This window comes from Schistocerca gregaria, chromosome 10 (genome assembly GCF_023897955.1).
Source record: "Schistocerca gregaria isolate iqSchGreg1 chromosome 10, iqSchGreg1.2, whole genome shotgun sequence".
NCBI classification, from domain to species: Eukaryota; Metazoa; Arthropoda; class Insecta; order Orthoptera; family Acrididae; genus Schistocerca; species Schistocerca gregaria.
In genome coordinates this window covers 119,076,787-119,092,102 of record NC_064929.1, presented here as the reverse complement: position 1 = coordinate 119,092,102, position 15,316 = coordinate 119,076,787, and the positions used below count along the sequence as shown (strand labels likewise).

General features: G+C 43.9%; 1 protein-coding gene across 1 annotated transcript in view; it reads left to right on the top strand.

Moving 5' to 3' along the window:
* Positions 1 to 15,316, top strand: part of LOC126293450 (uncharacterized) — an 807,495-nt gene that overhangs the window by 667,695 nt on the left and 124,484 nt on the right. The gene's annotated exons all lie outside the window — the stretch shown is intronic.

The window sequence follows — 15,316 nt, the reverse complement described above, 5'->3', positions numbered from 1 at the left end:
ATTAGAGAGATTATAGCTGGAGGCTTTCAGACGGTCGTTCCTCCCGCGAACCATACGCGACTGGTACAGAAAAGATAGGTAATGCAGTGGTATGTAAAGTGCCCTCCGCCACACACAGTTGTGTGGCTTGCGGAGTGTAAATGTAGATGTAGATGATTTGTACTCGAATAGTGGCTGAAGTAGTACTTCTTAAGGCGACGAGTGGCCTACCTTGATCATCCGACCGCCGTGTCATCCTTAGTACAGTATTCGGATAGGAGGGGCGTGGGGTCAGCACACCGCTCTCCCGGTCGTTACGATGATATTCTTGACCGAAGCTGCTATTAGTCGGTCGGGTAGCTCCTCAATTGGCATCATGAGGCTGAGTGTACCCCGAAAAATGGCAACAGCGCAAGGCGGTCTGGATGGTCACCCATCCAAGTGCCGGCCACGCCCGACAGCGCTTAACTTCGGTGATCTCACGGGAACCGGTGAATTCACAGCGGCAAGGCCGGTGCCAATGACTGAAGTAGTGCCTTAGGGAATTGACACCCTGACTCTTACAGGGCTGTCCATAAATCCGCAAGAGTACGAGGGGGTGGAGGTCTTTTCTGAAAAGCAGGTTGCAAAGCATCCCAGGTATGCTCAATAATCTTCATGACTGGGGAGTTTGCCGGCCAGTGGAAGTGTTTAACACAGAAGAGCCACTCTGTATCAATTCTGGACGTCATGGGTCTCGCAGTGTCCTGCTGGAATTGCCAATAGGAATGCACAATGGTTATCAGTGGACATAGGTGATCAGATGGGATGCTTATGTACGCATCACCTTTGAGAGACATATTTAGAGCTACCAAAGGTCTAATATTGCTCCAACTCTGTGAATGCCATGTCATCTGCACCGAATAAAGTGAAAAAGAAAGTGGAGATTTTGTGGCTAAAGCAAGAAATTAGGGAATTACATGCTAAACAGTAATCGCTTAACTTTGCCAAACACATTTAGAATTGGCATCACATTTACAATACCAGCTCACTTTGAGGAAATAACAGAGAGAGAGAAAAGACATACATACAGAAAGTAATGCAAGAAAAACGGTACAAACAAAACAGAAAACTCAACAGAATAATTAACAGCACAATCAAATTTACTGAAAACAACCACAACCAACAATATAAATTGAATGACACAATCATTAACTTAACTGACATAAATATTACCAAACAAGAAAAGATCCTTCCACCAAAAAACAACATTAACACAAACATATCACACAAAACAATAGAAAACCTCATAATGGAACCATAACATATTATAAAGGAACAAGAAAGATTGAGCACACCAAATTTTAATGCAAACTTGACGAGAGAATTAGTAGCTGCAGAAATAACACAGATAATCAGAACACACAAATCCACAATTATTTCTCATCATAGAACATCAGAGGAAATCATGGCCAACAAGCTAAAGCAAATATTAAAATAGAACAATGCCAGAGTAATAAGAGCAGACAATGGGAATATTACTGTAAATATGAAAAAGAATACATAGAGAAAAAACTAGATATTATCAAAGTTACTAAACTAACCAGTGACCCAACAGCAAGGTACCTGAAAAACATTCAAGAGACACTGAAAAACATCAAAAATATATTCTCGAAAGGTAAAGAGGATGACACAGAAAAATCCAAAAGCTCCCTATCAAAGATTCACAAGGATAATATCCCATTAAGACGAGTCATTAAATTCCGGAATGCTCCATCCTACCACCTAGCCAACGAACACACACACCACTAAAAAAATTTTACACTTTTGATAACAACTGGAACTTGAAAAACTTAAAGGAATTAATCGACAGACTCAAACCTCATCACAGCAAGCCTCATATCATTTGATGTCACATCAATGTACACTTGTGTTCCAATAAATGAAACAATCAACACCATCACACAATGATTAAAACAACAAGGAAACACACCTGACTCACACATCAATGAAGTAACCATATTCAAGACCATAACATCACAAAATTGTTTTGTTTTCAACAAAGAATTTTATTATGAACATGAAGGAATGCAAATGGGATCACCAATTAGTGCCCTCCTAGCTAATATATTTAAGAAACAACCTGGAGAACATGATCTTCAGACACACAATAAAATCAGAAAAATACAAAATTATATACTGGTACCGTTATGTCGATGATATAATATGCCTGATTGATGAACCACATACACACATAGAACAACTGCACAATGAAATAAACAACTTACACCCAAAAATCAACTTCACATTAGAAACAGAAACTAACAACACACTAGATTTTCTAGTCCTCGCCATACATAAAACAAATAACACACACAACTTCACAATATTCAGGAAACCAACAACCACAAGTACCACCATTCAGTCTTTCAAACCACCCATTGACACATAAGCAAGCAAACTTTAGATTCATGCTCCATATATTAAACAGAACACCCATGAACAAACAGATTTAAACACAAGAACTAAACCCAATAAAACAAATAGCAGTAGAAAATGATTAAGATACCCATTGGTAGACACGTTAAATTAAAAAATGTGTAAACAATACAAAAATGAGCATAACACAACACACACACACAAATCCTCACCCAACACAGGACAACACAAAACAGCAGCGTGGGATTAGCCGAGCGTTCTGGGGCGCTGGAGTCATGGACTGTGCGGCTGGTCCCGGCGGAGGTTCGACTCCTCCCTCGGGCATGGGTGTGTGTGTTTGTCCTTAGGATAGTTTAGGTTAAGTAGTGTGTAAGCTTAGGGACTGATGAGCTTGGCAGTTAAGTCCCATAAGACTTCACACATATTTCAACATTTTTTGTTGTTGAACAAAACACAAACAATGACCAAGCAAAAGACACAACAGAGCAATAACACACGAACGAAACGACATGGCAGATACTCCCCAACAGTAACAAGATTGTTAACAGAATATTAAATAAACAAGGACTCCAAATAGGATACAAGACAGAGAACACAACACAAAAAAAGGTCAGAACACAAGAAACAGGCATGGATAAATTTGACAGATCAGGAATATATGAACTCACATGCAACACCTGGTAGTCAGTGTACATAGGACAAACATGCAGAAACTTCAAAACCAGATATTCAGAACATCTCAGAGCTTCAAAATGCAACAGCTTCCATAGCACATTTGCTGACCACCTCACAGCCCACAATCACCACTCAACCACAATAGAAACAGCTTAAGAATGCTAAAACCCATCCACAGACTATGCAGCAAAGTGGCTATTGAGGAAAACTTCCACATAGAGAAGGCAATAGTAGAAGGAAAACACTACCCTCTGCAAGGGCACACTATTTAACACATTAAAGGAACTTTACAAAAATGCACAGACACACGAAAAACTGGATACACTCTGCAACGACTCACCATTTTACTCAAAAAAGTAACACCGTGTAAAAGGCACCACAAACAGCTAAGAAGCGTGCAGAAAACACACATACACACTCACTCACTCACACAGATAAAATGTAAACAAAATTCAAATTTGGCGCCGAACTCTCTGGTGAACAAATGAACACTGACTGGGCTGGGAGACACAACAACCACAATTACACAGTGTTTTGGGTGAAGTGCAAAGCGCTTTTATGACTGTATTTGTGAAAATACGTGTTATATTTATGTGTGCATCACGACACCTCACCATGATGCTGAGAATAAAAGGGCTTGCCACACGAAAACATAAGTAAAAACGAATACAGGCGCGAAATATCGCGACGAAATAAAATGCGTTTAGATGATAGGTTAACTCCCTACAAAATTTCTCATCAGTATCGTTTGGTTGCAGATGAGAAGCTACCTGTAATAAATAATACACAAGTGGTTCTGAAATCATGCACAGCAAGTGTAAAGATATTAACAAAAAGAAACGAACTATTGTTTAAACTAAACATGCACATAATGTTGTAATCATTTAGCAAAAATGTTTCACATTACAGATTAAATAAAACGGAAACCCACAGATGATGGCACAGTGGTGCTGAAACATATTTGGGTACTGAGAAAAAACGGTGTTTTGCATAACAGGCTCACCTGACATCCTTCACATTTAACTGCAAACACAGTAGACACAAGGAGCTGCAAATCCAAATTATGAGAACAGCTGTTTGATAAAAACTGTTTTGTTTATAGCCTTAATATTCCATTTAACAATGGCGTGTCCGCTTGAAGTTCGCACGTCAGTTAACTTTCAGTGGTCTACCTTTTTTTGTGAAAATTGTGTGAAGCGCTGAAACTTTTATAAGTGGTTTAGTTAAAAAAAACGGTTGAACCCCAGTGATTGACAAGGAACGTCGTTGGCGGCTGCAGTGGAGTGGAGCGTGTGACAAAGACCGGTGTGTGCTAAGTTTAAAAGATGTAGCTGCGTCCTATCAGAATTATGGCCCATATTTTGGAGCAGGATCGACGCCTGGGGCTGGTGTGTTACAAGGGTTCTTCTTCCTCCTTAAAATATCAGCTCGGCGTGCTGATGTTTCCTTGTAAGAGGAGAATGATATTTTAGGAGAGAATCAGGAACTTTAATTTCGGTGGGCCCACTTCGCAATTGTAACAGACAAGTCATTGTGCAGACCCTTCCGCTACCGTTACGTTACTCTCTCGATGGCACGGATGCTGGCCTCCTAAAACAGGCTCTACGATACTGGTGGAGTTGGGGTTGGGTTGGGTTGTTTGGGGAAGGAGTCCAGACAGTGAGGTCATTGGTCTCATAGGATTAGGGACGGACGGGGAAGGAAGTCGGCCGTGCCCTTTGAAAGAAACCATCCTGGAATATGCCTGGAGTGATTTTGGGAAATCATGGAAAACCTAAATCAGGATGGCCAGACGCGTCGTCCTCCCGAATGCGACTCCAGTGTGCTAACCACTGCACCACCTCGCTCGCTTATTTGGGGTATTTTTGCGAGTGCACTTCTATGCTAGCGCTTCTGGCAATTACGAAGGGTCTCACCACGGAAACTCTTCTGGGTGTCCATTGACCTGTCTCCCAGGCACAGATGCTAACTAACTGTGACTCTGGTGCCACCTTACTGTCGTAGGAGCACTAAATTGCCTCGCCTTTGCATTCCTATACGCATTCTGCAGATGTCTCTCGCCGTCCGGAGTGGCCGAGCGGTTCTAGGCGCTTCAGTCTGGAACCGCGCTGCTGCTACAGTCGCAGGTTCGAATCCTGCCTCGGGCATGGATGTGTGTGATGTCCTTAGGTTAGTTAGGTTTAAGTAGTTCTAAGTTCTAGTGGGCTGATGACCTCAGATGTTAAGTCCCATAGTGCTCAGAGACATTTGAACTATTTAGATGTCTCTCCATGACACTTCCACTGCCGTTGGAGAAAAGCTTCTCCACTTCACCGATTCTGAGGAACTGCAAATGTCGATCCATGACTCTGCTGAAATCTGCAAAGTCCTCAACATGAAACCACATCGGGTATCCATTAGTTTCTAACCGAGACACAGCTACCGGCTTACTATAACCTTCGCTCCCTCACATTGACCCTTCAACACAGAAGTTGCTTCGCCTTCAGACTACTACATATATTTTTCAGATGCCTCAATACGACACTAAGGCTGCCTTTCTCAGGGACACAACCAGTACAACAGCAAACATATCTAAGAAAAGTTGTTCCTCATAACCCGATCTATCATTTCTATATGTTATATGCGAAGATTTTGTAACCCCCGTATAGATTATAGGCAACGGCCTTGCCACAGTGGATACACCGGTTCCCGTCAGATCACCGAAGCTAAGCGCTGTCCGGCATGGCTGGCACTTGGTGACCATCTGGGCCGCCATGCGCTGTTGCCATTTTTCGGAGTGCACTTAGTGTCGTGATTCCAATTGAGGAGCTACTCGAGCGAACAGTAGCGGGTCCGGTCAAAGAAAACCATCATAACGACCGGGAGAGCGGTGTGCTGACCACACGCCCCTCCTAGCCACATTCTCATCTGAGGAAGACACGGCAGTCGGATGGTCCTGATGCGCCACTTGTGGCCTGAAGACGGACTGCCGTATAGCTTACACATGTCATTAGCTTATGGAAGCTAATGAATTGAGAGGAAATACGACACTGTGCAGAAGCGACACTGAGAAATGAAGCCCAATGGCTTTGTGGTTTCGGAAGAAGCAGTCTCGTCACATTCATGTACGTTGCCGATTTTAAGTTAGGCGCCTGCCTGTAATAATAGTAAGCATCATACTGGATTCAAGTATAAATAATTATAAAAGGAGTAAGAAAATCGAAACAGCTGTTAAATGTCTGTGTTAAATTGTACTAATTCTTGCATGAAATAACGTCTGGAAACGTAATTGACAAGTGCGTGATGCTTGACCTGATAGAATTCTTTTGCTCCCTGAAGATTCACATTTCCCTGGAGGACACTAGCTTAACAATATTACTTATGAAACTTCCTGGCAGATTAAAACTGTGTGCCGGACCGAGACTCGAACTCGGGACCTTTGCCTTTCGTGGGCAAGTGCTCTACCAACTGAGCTTCCCAAGCACGACTCACACCCCGTCCTCACAGCTTTACTTCTGCCAGTACCTCGTCTCATACCTTCCAAACTTTACAGATGCTCTCCTTGCAGACCTTTCATTCCAGGAATATTATTTATCATTGTTCAGAAAGCAGATTTTCTTGAAGGATAGTGAAAATTCATATATACAGCATTGTTGCCACTGATATTTTTAATGACCACTGCAGAACAGCATGATCTGCACACTTTTGCATCTCTGCGATTTACATCTGCATCAACGTGGATGCTCTGCAAATCACTATTAGTGCCTGAGAGGAGTTTAATCGAACCACCTTCACAATAATTCTCTATTATTCCATTTTCCTGTTTTTTATTCGGAAAAAACGAACACCGATGTCTTTCCGTGCGAGCTCTGATTCCCCTTATTTTATTATGATTATCGTTCCTCCCTGTGAAGGTCGACGTCGACAAAATGTTTTCGCATTCAGATAAGAACGCTACTGATAGAAATTTCGTGGCAATATTCCACCGCAACGAAAAACTCCTTTCTTTTAATGATGTTCACCTAAAATCGTGTTAAATTTCAGTGACTGCCCTTCTTTGAACTTTGTCGATGTACTCCGCCAGTCCTATCCGGTAAGGATTCCACACCGCGCAGCAGTATCCTAGAAGAGGACGGACCATCGTAGAGTAGGCAGTGTCTTCAGTAGATCTGTTACACTAAGCCTCCTGCCAATAAACCACAGTCTTTGGTTCACCTTCCCCACAACATTTTCTAAGTCTTCCTTTCAACGTAAGTTATTCGTAATTGTAATACCTAGGTATTTAGTTGAATTTACGGCCTATAGACTTGACAGATTTTTCGTGTAACCGAAGTTTAACGAATTCGTTTTAGCACTCATGTGGATGACCTCAACTGCCAATTTTTGCACCATACAGATATCTTTAGTAAACCGTTTTGCAATTTGTTTCGATCTTCTGATGACTTTAGTACTCGATAAACGACAGTATCACTTGCAAAAAACCTAAGACCGCTGCTCGGATTGTCTCCTAAATCGTTTGTATAGACAAGGAACAGCAAAGGGGCTATAAAACTAGTTTGGAGAACAACAGAAATCACTTCTGTTTTACTCGGTGACTTTCCGTCAATTACTACGAACTGTGACCTCTGTGACAGGAAATCACGAATCCAGTCACACAACTGAGACGATGCTCGATAAGCACGCAATTTCACTACAAGCTGCTTGTGTGGTAGAGTATCAAAAGCCTTCTGGAAATCTAGGAATACGGAATCAATCTGAAATCCCTTGTCAACAGCACTCAGAACTTCGTGTTAGTAAAGAGCTAGTTGTGTTTAAGAATAACGATGTTTCCTAAATCCGTTCTCTTCGAGGTAATGTATAATGTTCGAACACAATATGTGGTCCAAAATACTGTTGCATTATGCGCGAATATAGAGTGAATCCATGGATATGAAATAGATCGTGCCCCTAATTTGGTTCCTATTCTGTAGTTTCTTCATTCTGGGAATGTGCGGCTTCCCGAATATCGCAGTTCATCTGTGTCACGACGGTCCTCCGGGACTTTAATCAAAATTTGTTCGTCATTCGGTCCCCACTTCACTTTGTCAACGTCCGCTTTCCCCAACCAACAGCTGAAACTAGCTCTTTAATTGTTTTTTATGAAACACTGACCTACAGAATTTTCCCTTACGAAGACAATTCAGATTTAACCTATTCCTTTATTACCCACAATACACTAAGCCAACGCAATCTGACTGCTAGACATCGACAACATGACCTCCAATAATTAACACAAAAGAAGGGCCCTGAATTGTAAGAAATCGTAACTATAGTAAAAGTACAAAATACATGAAATTAAATAAATGTGGAACTACCTCCAACTCTGTTAATTGCCTACACTCCTTTCAGTCACGAATCCCAACAGTGTAAACCCCATTCTTTTTCATAAGTCTCCTCACAGAAAATGCTCATAGCACGAACTACACCAGTTACAGCAAGTAGCAACAACAAGTAGCAAATAAAAAGATTCTAACTACTATAGACTCTAAATACTAGGAGCTGTATGGTTAGCAAAAGAAAGATTTTGTTGAAGAACAAACAATATATACTCCTGGAAATGGAAAAAAGAACACATTGACACCGGTGTGTCAGACCCACCATACTTGCTCCGGACACTGCGAGAGGGCTGTACAAGCAATGATCACACGCACGGCACAGCGGACACACCAGGAACCGCGGTGTTGGCCGTCGAATGGCGCTAGCTGCGCAGCATTTGTGCACCGCCGCCGTCAGTGTCAGCCAGTTTGCCGTGGCATACGGAGCTCCATCGCAGTCTTTAACACTGGTAGCATGCCGCGACAGCGTGGACGTGAACCGTATGTGCAGTTGACGGACTTTGAGCGAGGACGTATAGTGGGCATGCGGGAGGCTGGGTGGACGTACCGCCGAATTGCTCAACACGTGGGGCGTGAGGTCTCCACAGTACATCGATGTTGTCGCCAGTGGTCGGCGGAAGGTGCACGTGCCCGTCGACCTGGGACCAGACCGCAGCGACGCACGGATGCACGCCAAGACCGTAGGATCCTACACAGTGCCGTAGGGGACGAATGGAGACGTGTCGTCTTCAGCGATGAGAGTCGCTTCTGCCTTGGTGCCAATGATGGTCGTATGCGTGTTTGGCGCCGTGCAGGTGAGCGCCACAATCAGGACTGCATACGACCGAAGCACACAGGGCCAACACCCGGCATCATGGTGTGGGGAGCGATCTCCTACACTGGCTGTACACCTCTGGTGATCGTCGAGGGGACACTCAATAGTGCACGGTACATCCAAACCGTCATCGAACCCATCGTTCTACCATTCCTAGACCGGCAAGGGAACTTGCTGTTCCAACAGGACAATGCACGTCCGCATGTATCCCGTCCCACCCAACGTGCTCTAGAAGGTGTAAGTCAACTACCCTGGCCAGCAAGATCTCCGGATCTGTCCCCCATTGAGCATGTTTGGGACTGGATGAAGCGTCGTCTCACGCGGTCTGCACGTCCAGCACGAACGCTGGTCCAACTGAGGCGCCAGGTGGAAATGGCATGGCAAGCCGTTCCACAGGACTACATCCAGCATCTCTACGATCGTCTCCATGGGAGAATAGCAGCCTGTATTGCTGCGAAAGGTGGATATACACTGTACTAGTGCCGACATTGTGCATGCTCTGTTGTCTGTGTCTATATGCCTGTGGTTATGTCAGTGTGATCATGTGATGTATCTGACCCCAGGAATGTGTCAATAAAGTTTCCCCTTCCTGGGACAATGAAGTCACGGTGTTCTTATTTCAATTTCCAGGAGTGTATTTAGAAAATTTTACCTTATTCATGTGACAACAGTTGCAAAATTTATTTAGTAGTCAATATTTCCACTACCCATCATTATCAAACAAACAACCAACATTATACATTTTCTTGCGTATTTTCTTGTAAACACATCATCCCTCATCTCACTCTGCAATGTGTGTCCTACCAACACAGAGTCTCCACTAAAGGTATCCACACACTTCTCTATCCACTCGCTAACTGCTAGTCCGCCCAACCACAGAATCTCTTGCCAAAGGCGTAGAGCGCCGTCAGAGATATTAACACAGTCTATAGCGGTGCCAACATAAAAATAAACTACTTAGACAGGATGCTTCCATGAATGCATGGAAGAAGAGACACCACGCAGACCTACCAGCTGTGAAACACTGTATGTAAATGGAAGGGGCACCATTACTGTCAGCTGCAGTGGGACATTACGCAGAGTCAGCGCGACGAGCGAAAATGTGTACCAGAATAGGAATCGAACCCAGGACCTCCTGCGTACTAGGCAGGTGCGGTAACCACTGTGGCGTCCGGAACAAAGCGTTGTCGCAACTGCACTGACCATTTCGGTACGCATTACGGCCGATCCACACTAAAGCTCCGTATAGGGAAAGTATGGCCAACTTCTCAGTGGCCGCCATTTTTGGCCCACTGCTCCATTGGCGATACATTGAGTTTTCAAGCATATTTAGTTATGTATTTTAAAGAAGCGCACTCAACCGTCTAATGCACTGATAAAACTGATCAGTGGCTTCAAACGGAACGTCGAATATCTAGCGACAAAAAAATCTCAACCAATTTAAGCTAAAAGAGTCGAAAAGTATTTGTTGTGGCAAGCATGAAACACAGTTTTTTCCCTGCTATCCTTTATTAATAGCTAAAGCAGATTTCGCAGTTCTTGTTGCCGTATCGAGTTTGAACACCTGTTTTCGTAATTAGCTTTTATTGGTCCTATTCAATAGTCAGCAGGACAAAAAGGAACCAATACTAGTTCGCAAGTGCAAGAAAAAACCCATAGCTACTTAAAAGCTCTATATTGACTTACTTCTTGTTCCTGTTTCTAGGTACTGCGGAAATAGGGTGTGTGGTACCTTAGTAAATAGAATTAATAAACGTGTCTGTATGATTACGCATGATTTATATTTTTGTCAGATCTATCCCATAAAATTTTGTCTGCATTAGGAGAATGATGGCGAAAGTAGAAGAGGACAAAATATTTTTAAAATGTGTTCGAATACAACTAGCCCTATGTTAAAAATTAGGCTCTAGGAAACAGTAAAAAGTGTGTCCATCTTAAGACAATGTAGTTTAGCGGCCAACTTGCAACAATAATAATACCCTCCTGCTAACGTTAATGGTTACTGAATAAAAGGTCGTAAGTTCGGCAGTTGCCTAGTGCAAAATTTCTGTTCGTTTTGTACATTATATTGTGTGGAAGAAAGTACAATTTGTTTTTGTGAGAATCGTAAATATAAGTTTAACTATACTGTGCCGTTAATCAGGTAAAATGTTTTACCAGTCATGACAAATTTGTATGGTAGCATTCACTATTTTTCGTTTTATGTGGTAACAGTGGCAGTTTTATCTCTTAAGACTTCTATTTGGTAATTAAATTAACATTATACCATCCTATTAGCTCTTCTGACTTATTTTTGCTGTTCTACACCTACATCTACATCCATACTCCGCAAGCCACCTGACGGTGTGTGGCGGAGGGCACTTTACGAGCCACTGTAATTACCTCCCTTTGCTGTTCCAGTCGCATATGGTTCGCGGGAAGAACGACTGCCGGAAAGCCTCCGTGCGCGCTCGAATCTCTCTAATTTTACATTCGTGATCTCCGCAGGAGGTATAAGTAGGGGGAAGCAATATATTAAATACCTCATCCAGAAACGCACCCTCTCGAAACCTGAACAGCAAGCTACACCGTGATGCACAGCGCCTCTCTTGCAGAGTCTGCCACTCGAGTTTGCTAAACATCTCCGTAACGCTATCACGCTTACCAAATAACCCTGTGACGAAACGCGCCGCTCTTATTTGGATTTCTCTATCTCCTCCGTCTACCCGATCTGGTACGGATCCCACACTGATAGCAATACTCAAGTATAGGTAGTACGAGTGTTTTGTAAGCCACGTCCTTTGTTGATAAACTACATTTTCTAAGTACTCTCCCAATGAATCTCAACCTGGTACCCGCCTTACCAACAATTAATTTTATATGATAATTCCCCTTAAGATCGTTCCTTACTCATATTCCCAGATATTTTACAGAAGTAACTGCTACAAGTGTTTGTTCCGCTATCATATAATCATACAATAAAGGATCCTTCTTTCTATGTATTCGCAATACATTACATTTGTCTATGTTAAGGGTCAGTTGCCACTCCCTACACCAAGTGCCTATCCGCTGTAGATCTTCCTGCATTTCTCTACAATTTTCTAATGCTGCAACTTCTCTGTATACTACAGCATCATCCGCGAAAAGCCGCATGGAACTTCCGACACTATCTACTAGGTCATTTATATACATTGTGAAAAGCAATGGTCCCATAACACTCACGCCCAAAATGAATTAAATTAACTGAATGGGTAAGTAGAGTTCCGGTAACCTTTCCCATTGAGACCAATATTCTCCTTGTTGCATGTCTCCCTTCGCAAGGAATCCTTTACAGTTTTCCTTCTTTTTCGCATCGAAACGAACAACCAAAAGCACAGCAATGAGGCATTATTCTAATTAAAACTTCGAACTTACACAACGCTTCCTATGCTTCACGCGAAACGCTTGGGCCCACAATGTCTGCTATTGTCACGTGACGCGGTTTCAACCAATCCTGAACTGCGGACGGCAGCAAAAGCAGGGGAATAGGATGGCCATACTTTTCTTTGTTCACAGCTTCAACCCACACCATCCGCAGACCCTGTCCATTATATTCGCGTTCGCTTCTCGGAGATTCCCACACGACGTCGGACGTCTTTCCTGCATTCGTGCAGTGGTTACCGCAGCTGCCTAGTAAGCTGGAGACCCCAGGTTCGAGTCCTCGTCCGGTACACATTTTCACTGGTCGCCGCTGATACCACTGAACCGTGAATTTACTTTCAAAACCTTTTCTTAAGAATTTACTCTATCTACTATCGATTCGTCAAGAACATTAACACATTTAATCACACTGTCTGAGCGTGGAAGCAGTTGCCAGTGGGTAACTGGTGGAAACAAATCAAATTTCTTTCAACAAATGTAATTTTTATTCCTAGAAGCCTTTTCTATAAGAGATTTAAAATTATAATCAGTAAGCACCCTGTAAACAACAAGTTACAATTTATTCAGAGGCAGAAAGGAGAAACTTTCATGGGCTGAGAACCTTGCCGCTCCCTTTTGACACGGCCGTAGTTACGACCGCTCACAACAACCTCTGAAAGACTACACAGGTGCAAATCTGCAACACACCAGATTACTTTAAACAAAAAATTTTTACAACTCACACTAACACATAAACTATGCACCCTGTAGGAGGGATGGAAATGGTACAAAACACTAACATTAAAAGATTAACTTGCCACCGAACGTTCAACTTGATTTTTTTAAAAGGGTGGGAGCCTTGTATAGTAAAATGAGCATTTAAATTAAAGATAAGAAATGCAGTCTTACATAAAATATACAAGATTAGTCAAACATGCTCTACATTACACATATACCGCCTCTCAAGATGATAGTCAAGATAAAAACATATCTCAGGAATTCGGCCTTTACACCTTAAGCAATAAATTCGTTAACACCGAATCCGACAAACAGGACAGAGGCAGCTATTAACGTACGGCAGACCGACAGACAGACACTAACTGCCTAACAAATACGGACGGGAGACAGACGAGCAAGCTGGGGACGAGAGACTGACCAAGAAAACAAGTAGAATTTAACAAGTAAATGAAACAACATATCACGAATCACTTAACTTCTAATAAACTGCGAAGTCTGGCGAAAACGTGCCGTAGCACGCCCAAAACGCTCTCCCGAACCGCCCGCTGCCAGCCGCTTCAACGGTCGCAGGAAGGCGCGCCGATCTCCCGTCTCACGGCGTCGCAGCTCGCCCCGGCCAGACCGATGTCGTGGGTTGACTCCTGTTGCTCTCGTGTCGGCCGCGAAGCCACTACCCCTCGCTATACGGCGCGGCCCACTGGACTCACGTGGCGACCTCACATGCGGCGACGCTCCAGGCGGACAAGTCATCATGTGTCTCAGTGCGCGACAGACCAACTGATCGATCCAACCGCCAGTGACCATTGCCTGAGCAACTCGAGCAGACTGGCGGCCTCACGCGCAGACTCAGATGCAGGAACTCAGCCCCGACCGGGTGACCACTCGCTGAGTTCTCTTACTGGCGGGGTGGAAATACTCTCATTTTGCCGGCTTTAAAGGTTGATCGGAACGACGAACATACTAGCACTCCGAACGACAGACAGACACTAACTGCCTAAAAAATGCGGACGAGAGACAGACTAGCAAGCTGGGGACGAGAGACTGGCCCAGACTGACCGACTGGTGAGCTCATAGGGCCCCTTAAATGCACGTGAACAGGCAACCTTTCCCCTTTCCCACCAGAGGATTTTTTTCCTTTATTGTATTTCAGTTCCCCATTGGGGTGGGCTGGCAGCAGCATACTGGCTGCTCTTCAGCCGAAAGACATAGAACAAACAATAGAAGACATTTAAAAATAACAAAGGACAGAATATGGTGAACATAGATATAAAAAAAGGGGGAACATCATGGAAGGCAATAGACAAAAAACGGGGTGACTGTAAAATGGAGATAAAAAACTGTAAAAAGGTAGCGCACACAAAAATTCACACACTGCGACAATTAAAAGAACACAAGGCACAGTATGACCGGAGCATAAAAAGTATCGATGGATGGTGTTGCGCATAACAAACACTGACGGCGAACCTCAAGGCAGTACACAATTAAAATCACACCTCTTGATGCACTGAAGAAGCAGCACTAAACACAACACTGATGTGGCACACTGACGATGATCAAAATGGAGGATCTGCCAGGCGCAAGGAGTTGAGGGAGGCCGGAAGAAGGGAGGGAGGGGAAGAGATGGGAGAGATGAGTGGGGGGCGCGCCTAAGAGGGCCAGGTAGGGAGGGATGTGGGAAGGAGAGAGGCAAGTATGGGGTGCAGGGGGGGGGGAAGGAGGAAAATCCGCTCTGGGAGAAGGAGAGGAGAAGAAAAGGAAGGGGGCCCTGGGGAGCGGGGGGGGGGGGGAGAAAGAAGGCCAGGTTATAGTTGGAAGGAAGGGTAGATGTCGCGGCGAAGTCCGTCATCCGGGAAGGGGAGGCGTTGGAAATTGCCCTGATGAAGGAGATGGAGCGTGTGGAGGTGGTGAGACGAAGGGATACAGCGACAGCGCGGCAACGGGCGTGGGGTGGAGAGGAAGG